Source organism: Chiroxiphia lanceolata, chromosome 3 (assembly GCF_009829145.1).
Source record: "Chiroxiphia lanceolata isolate bChiLan1 chromosome 3, bChiLan1.pri, whole genome shotgun sequence".
Classification (NCBI taxonomy): Eukaryota; Metazoa; Chordata; class Aves; order Passeriformes; family Pipridae; genus Chiroxiphia; species Chiroxiphia lanceolata.
In genome coordinates, this window is record NC_045639.1 from 44,861,442 (window position 1) to 44,874,529 (window position 13,088).

General features: G+C 37.8%; 1 protein-coding gene across 5 annotated transcripts in view; it reads left to right on the forward strand.

Moving 5' to 3' along the window:
- Positions 1-13,088, forward strand: part of RPS6KA2 (ribosomal protein S6 kinase A2) — a 284,207-nt gene that overhangs the window by 36,826 nt on the left and 234,293 nt on the right. For 2 of the 5 annotated variants that reach the window (XM_032682397.1, XM_032682398.1), the window contains exon 1: positions 3,521-3,585. The exons of the other annotated variants lie outside the window; for them this stretch is intronic. The gene's annotated coding sequence lies outside the window, so the exon portion shown is untranslated. Of the gene's footprint in view, positions 1-3,520; positions 3,586-13,088 lie in introns of those variants that run through there. 5 annotated transcript variants of the gene reach the window in all.

The window sequence follows — 13,088 nt, forward strand, 5'->3', positions numbered from 1 at the left end:
GTTTCACCAACAAACTCTCATTTTTGTAGGACTGGGAAGGCCGTGGAATGGGGTCTGCCAGAGGAAGCTGGCAGGGGCTCCAAGATGGCAAGAAGCACTGATAGAGACTGAAGAACAGAATGGAGATTTTGACATTAACCTTTGTAAAATTGATGTGAATTTCCTTGCTATTGCTAGCCTAGTATGTCTCTTAAATACGTCTTGTAATTTGTTATCTTGTTTAAATAATTGGCAGATAAAGAGGAAGACTACCTGACCACTACCTGACAACCTTAACCACTGTAAGATCAAATTAAAAAAACCCAACAGAAGACAATTATGTGTACCGTCACTTACATGTGCTAACCTTTGTCTTATGTGGATGTGTATCAGAATAATATGAAATGTTTTCCCCAAGTCTTTCTGGCACATGGGTGACATCTTCCCTGGAGCACAGAACTATAGTAAGATCCTTGAAGACTAGTTGCTATAACTACTACCTGAGGGCCTGGTGCTGAGTGTACAGAAAACATACAGGTTCTCTTAGATAAGGCTTTCTAGTATTTTGCAGATTTTTGTACTGTACAGCAATTTCTTGAAATGTGTAGTCAGAAGTTAAAATTCAGGTGGACATGTATGGTATATCATACCTTTCTCTTCCCCTTGTTTTCTTATACATTTCTCTCTCCTTTATCAATATGTGTGACATTGTACAGTGTCTCTTGAAGAGGTCTTACATCTAGTTCACTGTTACTTCATGAAAGTCCTCACCTGAAATACCTTTTTCTTTTGGCTTTAGGCAAGTGCAAGTGTTTTGTGCTCCAGGATCTTGCCACTGGCATTTGGGAAATACCTCGGGGCTTCAAATGTGTCCCTGTAGTCTGTGTGTTGGGGCAAATGCTAGAATGCCATAAACCCTTTAAATAACAAGTATCTTCTGAGTTTCAGAAGCGAGCTCCTTGAGTGGTGACTCCTTGCTATACTCTGCTGCCTTCTGCACACTCCCAGAGGCACTGACTAGTTAACTTTTACGGCAAAGGTACAGGAAGATGGATGTGTATTTGTTTTTTTTAAGCTAAATCAATGCTGTGTTTACTGCTATGAATATACTTTGAATCTCAAGTAAGAGAAATGTGCAAGAGATGAGAAGGTAGCAGTCTGAAAAGGGTGACTGCCTCTGTCTGCTTAGCTACACAGTAGAAGGAAGGAAATACCCCTAAGTCTGTAGGGAGCTATAATTGCCTTCTGAAAGGATCTTCCAAATACCTGTGTGTGGCATCAGATTAAAGCATAGAGTTTAGGAAATATTGCATGAGAATTGTTCTTCTTTGAAGTTTACTTGATACTGGTGTGTAAGAAGAATGGGAAAATGTGATTTCTTAGTGCCCATGACACGGTGCATTTGTCAAGTGCAGCTGTACTTTATCTCTGGAAAATAGCTGACATGCTGTCATACAAAGTTTACTTTCTCCATATCTTTCTGTATTTTTTGAAGATTTTTGTGGTATGACTTTCTGTAAAGAGAAGCTTTTTTTGGTTCATTTCTGTTAATGACTCCTAACTGTGGTAATGTTCAGGTCAGTTATTGCAGCTTTTGCCCCATAACTGATGGGGTATATCAGGCTGGAGACCCAGTTTGTTGCAAAGGGTGCTGAACAGAATTCGGCATAGCTGGTATCTTTTGTCTGCAGTGTGTTGGGCCTCGTTCTGCACCTATCATAGCACTTTTAGAATAGCCCTATGGCGTAAAGGGCAGTAGCTTCCATGGATACCAAGGCCAGAAGTGACAGCATTCCATATGCTTTTAAGAACTGCTCTTCCTGTAACTTGGCTGTGCACTGTACATGCCCTAGCTTTTGATGTAACCCTGAATTCTCCCTTTGCTGAGTAGTCGCATGCTGTCCACTTCCAAAACATTTCACTGAGAACTAGTGGGGATTCATGATGAGAAGGCAGTTAAAACGACCATGGTGAAGGAGCAGAACTTTGCATCACAAAATACTCAGGCTTGATATTCAGGAAACTGACTCAGACTGGAGTCGTCACCGTATTCTGTGGGGCTTCTGTGATTGCCATGAAAATGTGACACAGGGGTGTGGAATTTGTCTGCAAAGCTCAGCAGCTTTTTCGGGACAAAGTCAGTATGAAATAATTGATGTACTTTCCTCCCATTTATCCTGCACTTAATTTTATTTTTTTTTTTGTAGCCTGTTATGTGAGCTCAGTGTGTATACTACATTTGTACTTCCTCTCAAAAAAGCGAAATGTATTACAGCTTGGAAACTTAGTAGAAAAGTCATGGTCAAATGACTGAGAAATCTACAGCCCTGGGAGAGAAGTCTGAGGCAGAAAGTGATTTTTTTTTTTTAGGGTTTTTAGCTTTCTGGTCCATTGAGTGATTTTTCTTGGGACATTTCTTTTTTGGCCTAGATGTTCTCATGCATTCAGAGGAGTGTACGTCTTCATAAGTTCTGGCAGCACTCTGTTCATCATGTTGGCATTAGTCAGTTCTTATTTTCTTCACACCTAGTATGCTTTCTTTTAACTAGAGCTTGTGATGATATATATTAGTTTCTTGCTCTGAAAATCAGAGCATTCTCGCAAAAGGCTTGATGCTCAGTGGCTCTAAACATGTACTTTTCCCTGCATGGAAATTTGTGTCAGGGAACCTACCTGTAAATGCTTTGTGCACTGTTGTCATTCAGGTTGTTTACCCTTTGTTGAACTGCAAAGTTCATGGTGTGTTTTAGAAGGGAAAATGAATCATCAGAAACAATTATGAATATCTTGTGTGAGCAAGCTAATTTCTTTCCAGAACCACCATTTTCTTTGCAGCTATCTTGAAGAGCAGTTAGTAATGTACTTTTTTCCTTTTCAGTTTCTTCCTGTTGTATTTCTTAGCTAACTTTCCAACATACTTTTTTCAAAGTTTTGTCTCTTATACTTGGTAGCTTTCTTTATCTTGGTACTTTTTAGTGAAAGTTCCTCCATTTTAGAAAGCAATGAACTTCTAATGGCATAATTAAGTAAAGTAAACTTACAGATTTATTAATGCCAGGACAATATAAATGTTCTCAATTGTCTCTGAGCCCTTTTACTTTTTCCACATCCTCTGCTAATTTTTTTTTAATTAATGTTTATTTTTTTAAGCTTTAGGATTTCAGTATCTGTGCTAATGCAATGGTGATTGTAGATGATGAGTTTTATTACACAAAAGCTTCAGAGCTGCAATACTGGACTTGTCACTGGCTATGACTTAACAATCCTTTTCTGTTCCTTTTACTGGCATGCCAGTAAGTCATTCCTGAGTTTGATGGTACTTGATACAACATATGTGAGCACTTCAATACTTTAGCCTCCTTATGTTGCACCTGAGTAGACTTTACAAGCCACAGAACTATTCTTACAGAGCCTTTAATTTTTTTCTTTCTGTTCTTAGTGTTCCTGTATTTCTTTAGCTGTCTTTTAGGTTATACCTAGTTCTGTACACCCATCAGACATGAACCTGAATTTGTACCATAATCTATACTGATATTCACAAGGTTTGTTGGATAAACTGGGGAAGACTGAGAAGGGAAGAAGAGAAGGAACCTTAACTGCCACAAGGTATTCAAGCGTATTCATCTTGCACACCTGCACTTAAAATTTAATTATACATGTAACTAGATGTAAGCTTTATACAGCATGGAGGAAAACAGTGTGAACATACAGAATTTCAAAAGTAAAATCCTTCAGGTATTTTTATATCTATTATATGCAGTATTATTTAAATGGTACTTGTAGTTGTGGTGCAGCAGGATTGCTACTTGTACCAAATTGCGAGTCCAGTGTAACTCCTGTTGAAATTTTTAACAGTAATTATGGTTGGTCATAATAGTTGTCAGCACATCAGAAAACTCAGAGCCTTAGATACCATTGGTGCCTTTGGGCTCATCCAGAAATTTTGAAATGTACAAACAGTAGAGTAATTGCTGGTCTTGCAATAAAACAATGTTAAGTTCAATCTTTACTCTTTTTTTTTTTTAATAATGTTTGTGGAAAGCCAAATGAGAGACAAGCGTTAGGATAGTAGGCCACAAGTGAGAGTATTTGGATGCCATTGCTAGCTTTCTTCTGTTAGATTTTGTTTGAATATTTCTGCATCCAGGGCCATGACATCCTTAACTTTTAGCTTGTGGTGATTGTGCTTTTATGAAATGAAATTTACAGGAAAAACTGTTAAAGTGTATTTCTTGTTGTTTTGAAGTTTTTTCCTTCTCAACTTACTTTTTCAGGTATCTTCCCTAAGTAAAATTTGGGAACACAATGTAAGCAGCATCCTCCAACATGCATTCAAAGTCAGGTCCTCTGAATGTTGTAAGATTCACTCTTGAATGTGTTGCTGTTGCTGAAGAGTTACTCTTTTGATGTGCAGCAAACAGAGATTTGAAGGGTTCCTATTTTGCCAAAATGTCTCTATCGAGTCCAAACAACTTTCTCTTGCAATCTTTCAGTACTAAAGCCTTCCTACAAAGATGGGTGAAACTTCACCCGTTTTTACTTGTCTTTAGATGTAGGCTATTTTGGAAAAATTGTTTTTCTGACTTCGCTTTAAGAAGAAGCATCACTCCCAGGCTGAATCTAAGGTACCTCAAACTACCAGTGTTTTAATTTGTTTCCCCTTAAGGAAAAACTAGTGGCTGAGTATGGAGATTTTTCTATCAAGTCTATTGATAGATAGATTGAATTACACCCAAAGGACACAGTTCTGAAAAATGGAACTGCCTTTTCTTCACATAAGTGGGATTTTAGCTTCTTCCTTTGCTAAATGTTCAAGTTGTCTCCTGTCCTCTGACATCCTGAATTCTTTGCATTGATTTCCCATTTGTTTTGTCTGTATCCAGGATTCAGCACTGTTACTAGCAGCAAAACACACATGCTGTGCACCTTCTGCTACAAGCACAAGTCATCCTTCCTGCTATTAGCTGTTTCAATGTTCTGAATGTCATTCAGGCCAAGCTAATTTTTCTTCCTCTTTTGTCAGTGTGATCTGTCTTTTGCCTCTTTGCTTTAGTTAGGGTGTCTTCCAGTCCCCTTGAATGTGGATATGAAGTGCCTGCAGCAAGTGTATTCCATATATATTTCTACATGTGCAGCTGTATTTTTTCCTTGCCATACTGGGACCAGTAGATATTAACACTGACATGTTCCACCTTTTTTTAAGTTTTCTAGGTTGATGAAGCATCTTTTCAGCAGTCACTGCTGACCTTCAGGAATTATTTTTAAAAGGGGGAAACATGCAAGTATTCAGTTTTCAAACTCTCAGGAAGTAAAGGCAGCAATCTTGGCATGAATCTTTTTTCAATGACTTCTGGTGTTACTATATAAAGGAAGGTATGAGTCATGCAGTGAAGGTAGGTTCCTGTATGTTTCCAGTTATCATACAGGCATTACTCTTTTTTCTTGGTGTTTTTCTCACCTGTCTTAAGCTTAATGCAGGCTACCAAACTGGGTGAGTCTTAGGGGAAATATAAGCATATACACCATGTTTTTCTAGAGAGTAAAAAATTCACACTTTAGTTGTGTAGGTGTATAGATAACTTACCTATTTCTTACTAGCACTTATATCAGCTAAGAGCTGCCTAATTTAACCTAAAAATGTAATTCTGAGATATATCTTCATTTACAGCTCTCTGATGGGTATACCTGCATTTCATTTCTAACCGGTCTCCTGTACCAAGCAGAGTAATGTTACATCAAAAACTGTAGGAATTATTGACAGTGCATTTGTAACTTACCATATAAACTAGGAGTTAGTACTTTCTAAAAAGGTACTGTGTGCAACATTTGCAAGACTGTACTGGTTTCCAAAAGATACCTGCAGAGGTGAGGAATGATAAGATGTGGCTGTGAGGTCCACATTATATCTCCTGTGATGCTCTGTATGAAAATCATGGGATTGGTCTTTGGCCCAAGGGCAAACAGTAGATTACCTTGGGAAGACCGTGTCATGTAAACAGTCCCTAAAGGGCAAGGCTGGGGTGGACAGTGTGAAAGAAATGTAAGACTTATTTTGCTAGCTCTAATCCAGGATGCACCCTTTCTGATCTAAATTCGTGATGATAGTTAAATGAGATTTGCAGCATAGACCATATATTTTGTTTAATGTGAGTCTCCCTCCCCCTTTAAATAAATTTTGGTTTTGATTACACTGTTTCAGCCTTCGATTAGAGTGAAGTAGGTGCACCATGACATGTCTTTTAAAGAAAAATATCTTTGTAGCCAAATGGAAATGGAATTCTTTTCCGCAGATTATTTCCCTTCAGATCTGCCCACAGGTTGGTGACAGTTGTACTGTTCCCAGAGCAAACAGTGAAGCACGAGGTCATGCTCAAAATTATTTCTGAAAAGTCTGTGGCCTGGGCTGCTCATTAAGATTAGGAGACAGAAGTTTACAAGTGTGTTTTTTGCTTTGTTTTTATTATTGTATTGAAATCAGGGATGTTTATGTAATCTTTAAAACTTAAAGGGAAGTAGGCAGTGTTGAAGGAAAAGCAAATCTTAATATGTCTTTAATAGCTATCTCACAAGAAAGTCTTGAAGTGGATTGGCAATACTTTTCTACATTACAATACTAGAATCCAATAGACACGTGTAAATGTTATCGAAAAACTACAGTACATGTCTTTAGCTTGAACTGTGGTTAATTTCCTTTTCTTTTACCATAAAAGTTTATATTGCAGTTTCTTGCTTTGCTTAAAGATCTTGGGCTTTAGCTATTCCTCAGCCCTGCTTTCAGAGAAGTAAACTAGCAGGAGCCATACAATTAATTATACCACATGATTTTTCCTCCCCCCTTTTCTGACTGCTGTATTTAAATAGCAAAGGAAAAATCAATGGAATTTACTGTGACTTTTTACTTACATCTTTCTTTAGAATTTTGACTTGCCTTGACGTGTTTTATTTTTTTTAATCTGTTCTACATTATTTATTCCCTTCTCCAGTATGCTGCGCTACACTTCTCACTTCTGAAAAAGTGACACAAAACCTACAGACATCTTAACATGTGTTTTTTCTAAGTGATCATTTCTCTGCTGCTCTTAATCAATTGCTTGATAATGTTTGAAATGAGACTCTACAAGCCAAGTGACAGACTTACGTAAAGAAAGTCTTCTGTATGAAAGTTATTCTCATCCCAAACTGGTTTAAAATTCTGTTTTATGTCCTCTGTATTATAAAAATATAAACATGTTGTTGTGAGTGATTCAAGCTACTAAAAAGGGAAGTGAAACTAGATTTTTAAAATAAAGCTCTTGTTTAAGCTTACCCGTTTGCTGTAACTCTTAGAAGTTAGCTGCAAGGTGTTGGTGCTGTGTTACTGTGAAAGGCTGATGCAGCAAGCAAATAATTGTGGTTTTTTGACTGGATGTTGATAGGATCTTGTTCCCTTTTATTCATAAGCAATACTGAATATGTTGAATTGTACACTGAGGATTCAACCTCTAGTATTGATTTGTCTGGATTACCTAGGATGGAACTGTAAATATCTTCATTTATTTGGGAAAGAACTAGCAACTCTAGGGCACTGGAGGGATATTATCTATTTATGAAAACAACCTTCCCCTCCATAGATGAAGAAACCATGAAGCGGGGTAGAAGGGGAAGGGATGGGGAATGGGATGGGACACAACAAAACAGACAAGACACACAGACAAAAAAAAACCCAAACCAAAACAAGCAAAAAACCAAAACCAACAAAAAAAACCCCTTAATGAACTTTGGAAGTGCCTTTATTTTCACTGGAAGTCCAATAATTTCCTTGTGCCTCAGATTGTGTCAGAAGCTATCACTCAATATTTCAGCTTTTGGGGTGATAATAGACTGCATTATTCATTGAATGACACAGAACGACTGTAAAATAGCTGAAGATGAGAGTAAGAAAAGTGTCGATTAAAGAGAAACTTATAGCTGTGATGGAGAAAAGTTGAAAGCAAATATGTTGTCGTAGCCACTGGTGAAAACTTTACGCAAGTTCCTTATGTGACTTGGCAGCAGCAGCCTGTCATAAGCGTTTTACCAGCTTTCCTTTTAGACTCCCGCATGCTGGTTTCAGCCTCTGATTGAGGTAAATGGAGTTCTTGGGTCTGAAGTGGCATGCTGTTTCTGATATGCTGGGGAAAAAAAGTAATCTCTTGTTCTTGCATTAACATCTGATCCAACTGGTTATTTGATACTAGCAGTAACAAAGAGTAGTTGCTTGCTGTCCTGTGCGTGTGCGTATATGAGGATATCAAAGCTGCTCTGCAGCTTGGTGCTGATCTTTAGGAGAGAAGTTGAAAGAGCATAACAGATGTTCCCCTCAAACAGCTCTGAAGCTAGGAAGGCTGCATGAGCAACCAGCCTCGTGGACAGAAAAGTTGCAAAATGCAAACAGCCTGCTGAATAAAATATGCCCAAGTTCTAGTTTTGTCCATTGTTTCCATGGCAGCCTGGGGCACTGTGGCCTGATGCAGCTGAGCAAACTGGACTCCTCAATCCTGGCTAATGCCTCTCTTGCATGCTTACCAACAGAGTGAGAGGGAGAACTCTCCCCACTCAGGCTCGCTAGGCAACAGTGCTTCTCACAGAAACAACTAGAGTTTATAGAAATTAATTTAAAGGCTGCTACAGAGGAAGAGGAGAGGAGTAGGAGAAGACAGTGAGAACAAGGCAGAAGCAGTATCGGACATAGGTGACTGACACCAGGTGTCCATTCAAAAAGACCATGGTAGTAGGGGAAAAGGAGGAAAGACCTCAGCAACAGTATTCAGAGGACTGAGCTGGGAAAAGAAAGCAGAGTGACTAGAAATGGGTATCTACTTTGGGAAGAATGAAAAGGAAGGTAGGAGGGAGCATCTGTAAGCTGTTGTAAGGAGCTGGCTTAGGTGGTGGGCATTCTTGTAGCCTTCTGACTAGGTGCTCTCCTTTTTCAGGGGCAGATGACCAGGCAGGATGCAAACAGAGAAGGGAAGCTAATGTATTTGCTTGCTATTGCTTTACAAGCTCTCCCAGCCTGCGTCACTGTCTAAGGATCTATATAAGTATGTTTTTAATTAAGAACTTCAGTTTGGAATCCTACAAGCCGATTTGAGAACCAGTATTTACAGATGAGTGACTTTTTATTTTCCTCTTATGTTCTCAGTGAAAGGCATGTGAAGGGGAAAACAAAAGATGCTCTATGTCTTCTAACTTAAGATAAAGTAGTGTTATAGATGTGGGAAGAGTGCTTGTGATGAATTAAATAGTCCTCAAGAAACTATAAGCTGTTAGAAGGAGACTTACAAAATTTGAAATACCACATAGTTTTGGTAAGAAGTGTATTTTGTGTTAACTGTTATTAAAGTAATTTAGTGTGTGATAAGATAAAATAACTGAGTCTGTCTGTTTGAGAAGACTCTCCAAATAAAGCAGATTTTGGCCTGTGAAAACATTTATGCACCTTTGCAAATAACTGAAATGTAAACTGAAAGTGACCCATAGTGGTACACAGTTACTTGGAGGTCAGCAATGGGATAATGTCTCACATTATCTGAATTGAATGAAGGATGACTACAAAAACATATAAAATTTGTTAATTCCTTTTAAGCCCTCACTAATCTATGTGATTGTGGATAATCCCTTGGTTTGGCAACAAAATCGGTATGTGGAGTGTAGTCAAAAGCATGATGTTCAGCCTTGCAGCATTGCTTGTAGCCCACTAACGCTTTTAAGAAACTGCATTGCATATAATTTTCTTCTCTTTGACCAAGCTAGGAGCGTCTTCAAATTTAGAAGTGCCCCTGTTGTCCTCTTTCCTCTTGTCCTCCACCTTAGGTTTTCTCAAGGATCTTACATTTGATAGTGCAAAGAAGACAAACATGTTTTTCCACATTTGAAGACCCAGGATTTTAGGTTGTGTTTAATCAAGAATGGAGATATTGAAAATAGGAAGGTTCCTGAGTTGCTGGAGAAAAAAGCAAATTAACACCTGCATGTGCACCATCTCTCTTTAATTACATGCAGGCTTTATGTTCTTTACCAAAGCTACCAGAGATTAAGAATGTTCTGTCTAACCAAAGGACCACTTGACCTAACATGGTTTCCTCTCATTCCTTTCATTCTCTTTTCCAGCCCTGCCACTTACAAGTCTTTCTCAAGACCAACAAGCTGAAAAATCCAAACCCTCAGCTTAGAGTAAGGAATTAAAAGATGTCTTAGTTATGCCTAGACAAGTTGTTCTTTCTTGTTACATGACCGTCATTCTTCCTTCACCAGTCTCTAGATTTAATAGAGAGTGTTGTTTTTTAAAAGATAGAGATGCACTTCAGAGCAGTCTTGAATCTATGACGCTGAAAAATGAAGGGATGTAGATATGGGGAAAGTGTCCTTACAGTTAAAATATTACATGCTTTTTAAGCAATTTAATTGAAAATCGGCCTTTTTTTTTACAGTTTAGCTTCATAAGCTTTTATTTACTCTGTGCAGCACTGATCTCTGTGCAAACTGCTCCTTCTAAGCTGTAGCAGCACTGCCACTGCAACTTGTTCAAATAGACAGATGGTGTGCTATTAAATCCACCTGAATGCCTCATCAACAGTGAGAGCAGGCATTGGATGGTTTAGCTGGTTTTAGGGAGGGGGGAAAAAATGCCAACATTAATACTAAAACAAATTGATGCAGCATTGTTCATGATAACCCTGACAACTGGTAATGGAAACTTCCAAAAGTCTTGCCTAGATTTTTTGTTTTGTTTTGTTATTTAGATGGTCTTTTCTCTTCACTGTTGTTCTCATAGTCTTATTCTGAATCTTTGCTTGTTTGAGCTTTAAAATATTACACTAGATGAAAATAAACCTTGTGCTTAAAGATAAAGGCTTTTATTCAGATGAAAGGAATTGCTACCTAAATATGATATCAATCTCAAGAAGATACCTTATTAGAAAACTTGAGAGTAACAATTATAAAAAAAGATTATTCTTGTGTCTGTGAATAATTTGCAGTGACTCATGCAGGTTGCCAGATAACCTGATTCAAGGCCTTTTTTTCTGGCAGAAGGTAATCTATCAGAAAAGGCCATGGCTATTAATCACTGCCCTTTCTAGACTTGTCAAGAGAACTTAAATCAAATGTACAAATGAAGAAGGAAAAAACCAAAACTCAAAGTACTAGTCTATTTAGTCTTATCAAAAGTGTAATATTAACTTGGTTAGTCTGGCTTAGTTTCTGATTTTCTTCATCTGTATGTGATGGTTGATATTTACCTGGCAAACAACTAGCCCTGTTCCAAGTTTTGATTAGCAGTGGTGAAGGGTTTTTGTTTTGGTTCTATTCTGTTTGTTGTACTGGAGTTCGGTAATATGGGGAGAAATGATTGCACGGTATGCACTTATCACAGTCTGATTTTTGGTCACATTTTTATGTGAAACTAGTGATTTAGGATCTTCTTTCTAATAAATGACTGAGTTCCGTGGCAGGGGAAGTATGTAGAGCAAGAAACCACACTGCACAGATTTATAGGATTTAATGCAGAGGAGCTGTTAAGTCTGTATTGTTTCATGTTTCAAAAACTAAGAATGAATGTCCTTCTTGCACTTACATGTGTATCAGTTATTTCTGTTGTGGCCCTCAAAACTGCTTTTTCTTTTATTTATAATAGAGATGATCTATATTTTTTGTTTACAAAAGATTCAAGTTTCATGATTCATTTTGAGATAAGCCATTTTTGGGGACCTATTGATGTATGGCAATGTGTGAGAAGAAAATAAAGATCAAAAGCAAGTGGCATGATATGGAAGAAAGACAGTGGAAAGTGCGTAGCTTTTCTTACTTTATTTTATTAAATGATTAAACCTCACTTTTAGTCAAAGAATTCCTACCACTTTCCCATGATCACCCTATACCTTAAATGGTAAGGCGGGGTGGAGGACTTAAAAAACTGAATGTAAAATGCAACGCATGTGAAAAATACAGAAGGGCCTACAGAGGTACTATTACAGGACATGACCCCTAGAAGCAGAAAAATTATGGCCAGCTATTCATATCAATTTGGTTATTCATGTCCAAAGTAACAGCTGCTGGTAAAACAGAGGGTCAGAATATGTCTCCAAACACATGATCACAGCATTTTCAATCTACTCCAAAGATTACTTCTCCACCCACTTCCCCATACCTCTAACTTGCCTATTTCCCTTTATTTTTGATGTTTGTATACATACAATGTCTTATAGATCTCAGCAGTGATAGTTCTGACACACTTAAATAGCTTCTATGATTCTCCCATAGTCTGCTTCACCCTTAATTTCTCTTATTAGAACACTATCTCCCTTCATCACTTTCCATTACTATACTTCTCTCTCAACTGTGTGGTTGAGAATGCGGATAATATGTGTCATTAACTCTCTGACCCTGGGCTTGTGATGTATAGAGACGTTGTTAAGGGTTTGAGGTATTAACAATCAGAGCTGATGACAAGCTTTCCAAGTAAGTGCTGACCTGATGTACAAGGTTAATGTAACTGTTTGATCTGCTTAATGATGACCGATAACATTAAATATTTGCTGAGTAAACTTCCAGGAATCTAATCAGCTCTTACAGATAGAAGGTAAAATGAGCACAAAGAGGTCTAATTCATATTAGTTTAAGAGGATGTCCATGAAAAATGGCCTTGTAGTTGTTGCACTATTTACCAGCTCTTAGTTTTGGGCTTAATGTCAGATACCAATGTAAAAGACACTGTCCTCCTATCTTATTAATTTCTAGGTGCTTTCTCAGTTGTGTTAATAATAGGTTATTACAGCTAAATCTTTGAAAGAAACTGTGTTCAAAGTCTTGCAGTGGTGACTCTTTTGGTTTTATATCCCTTTTTATGCAGTGCAAGGCAAGTATTAAAGGAAATCAGTAGCTTCAGTGGTCCAAATGACTAGACACTTGTTCAAATGCCTATGCTCCCCTGTGGGATTGAAACATGGCTTTTTATGTCTGGAGAAGAGATCACAGGTTAATTTCCTCTGAAGGAATATGCTATACATGCACCAAAATTGCTAGGTGATCCAAACCAGGATGAATTTTTGTGGATGATGGGAGTATTTGCTTCATAACCTCATTACTGCTCT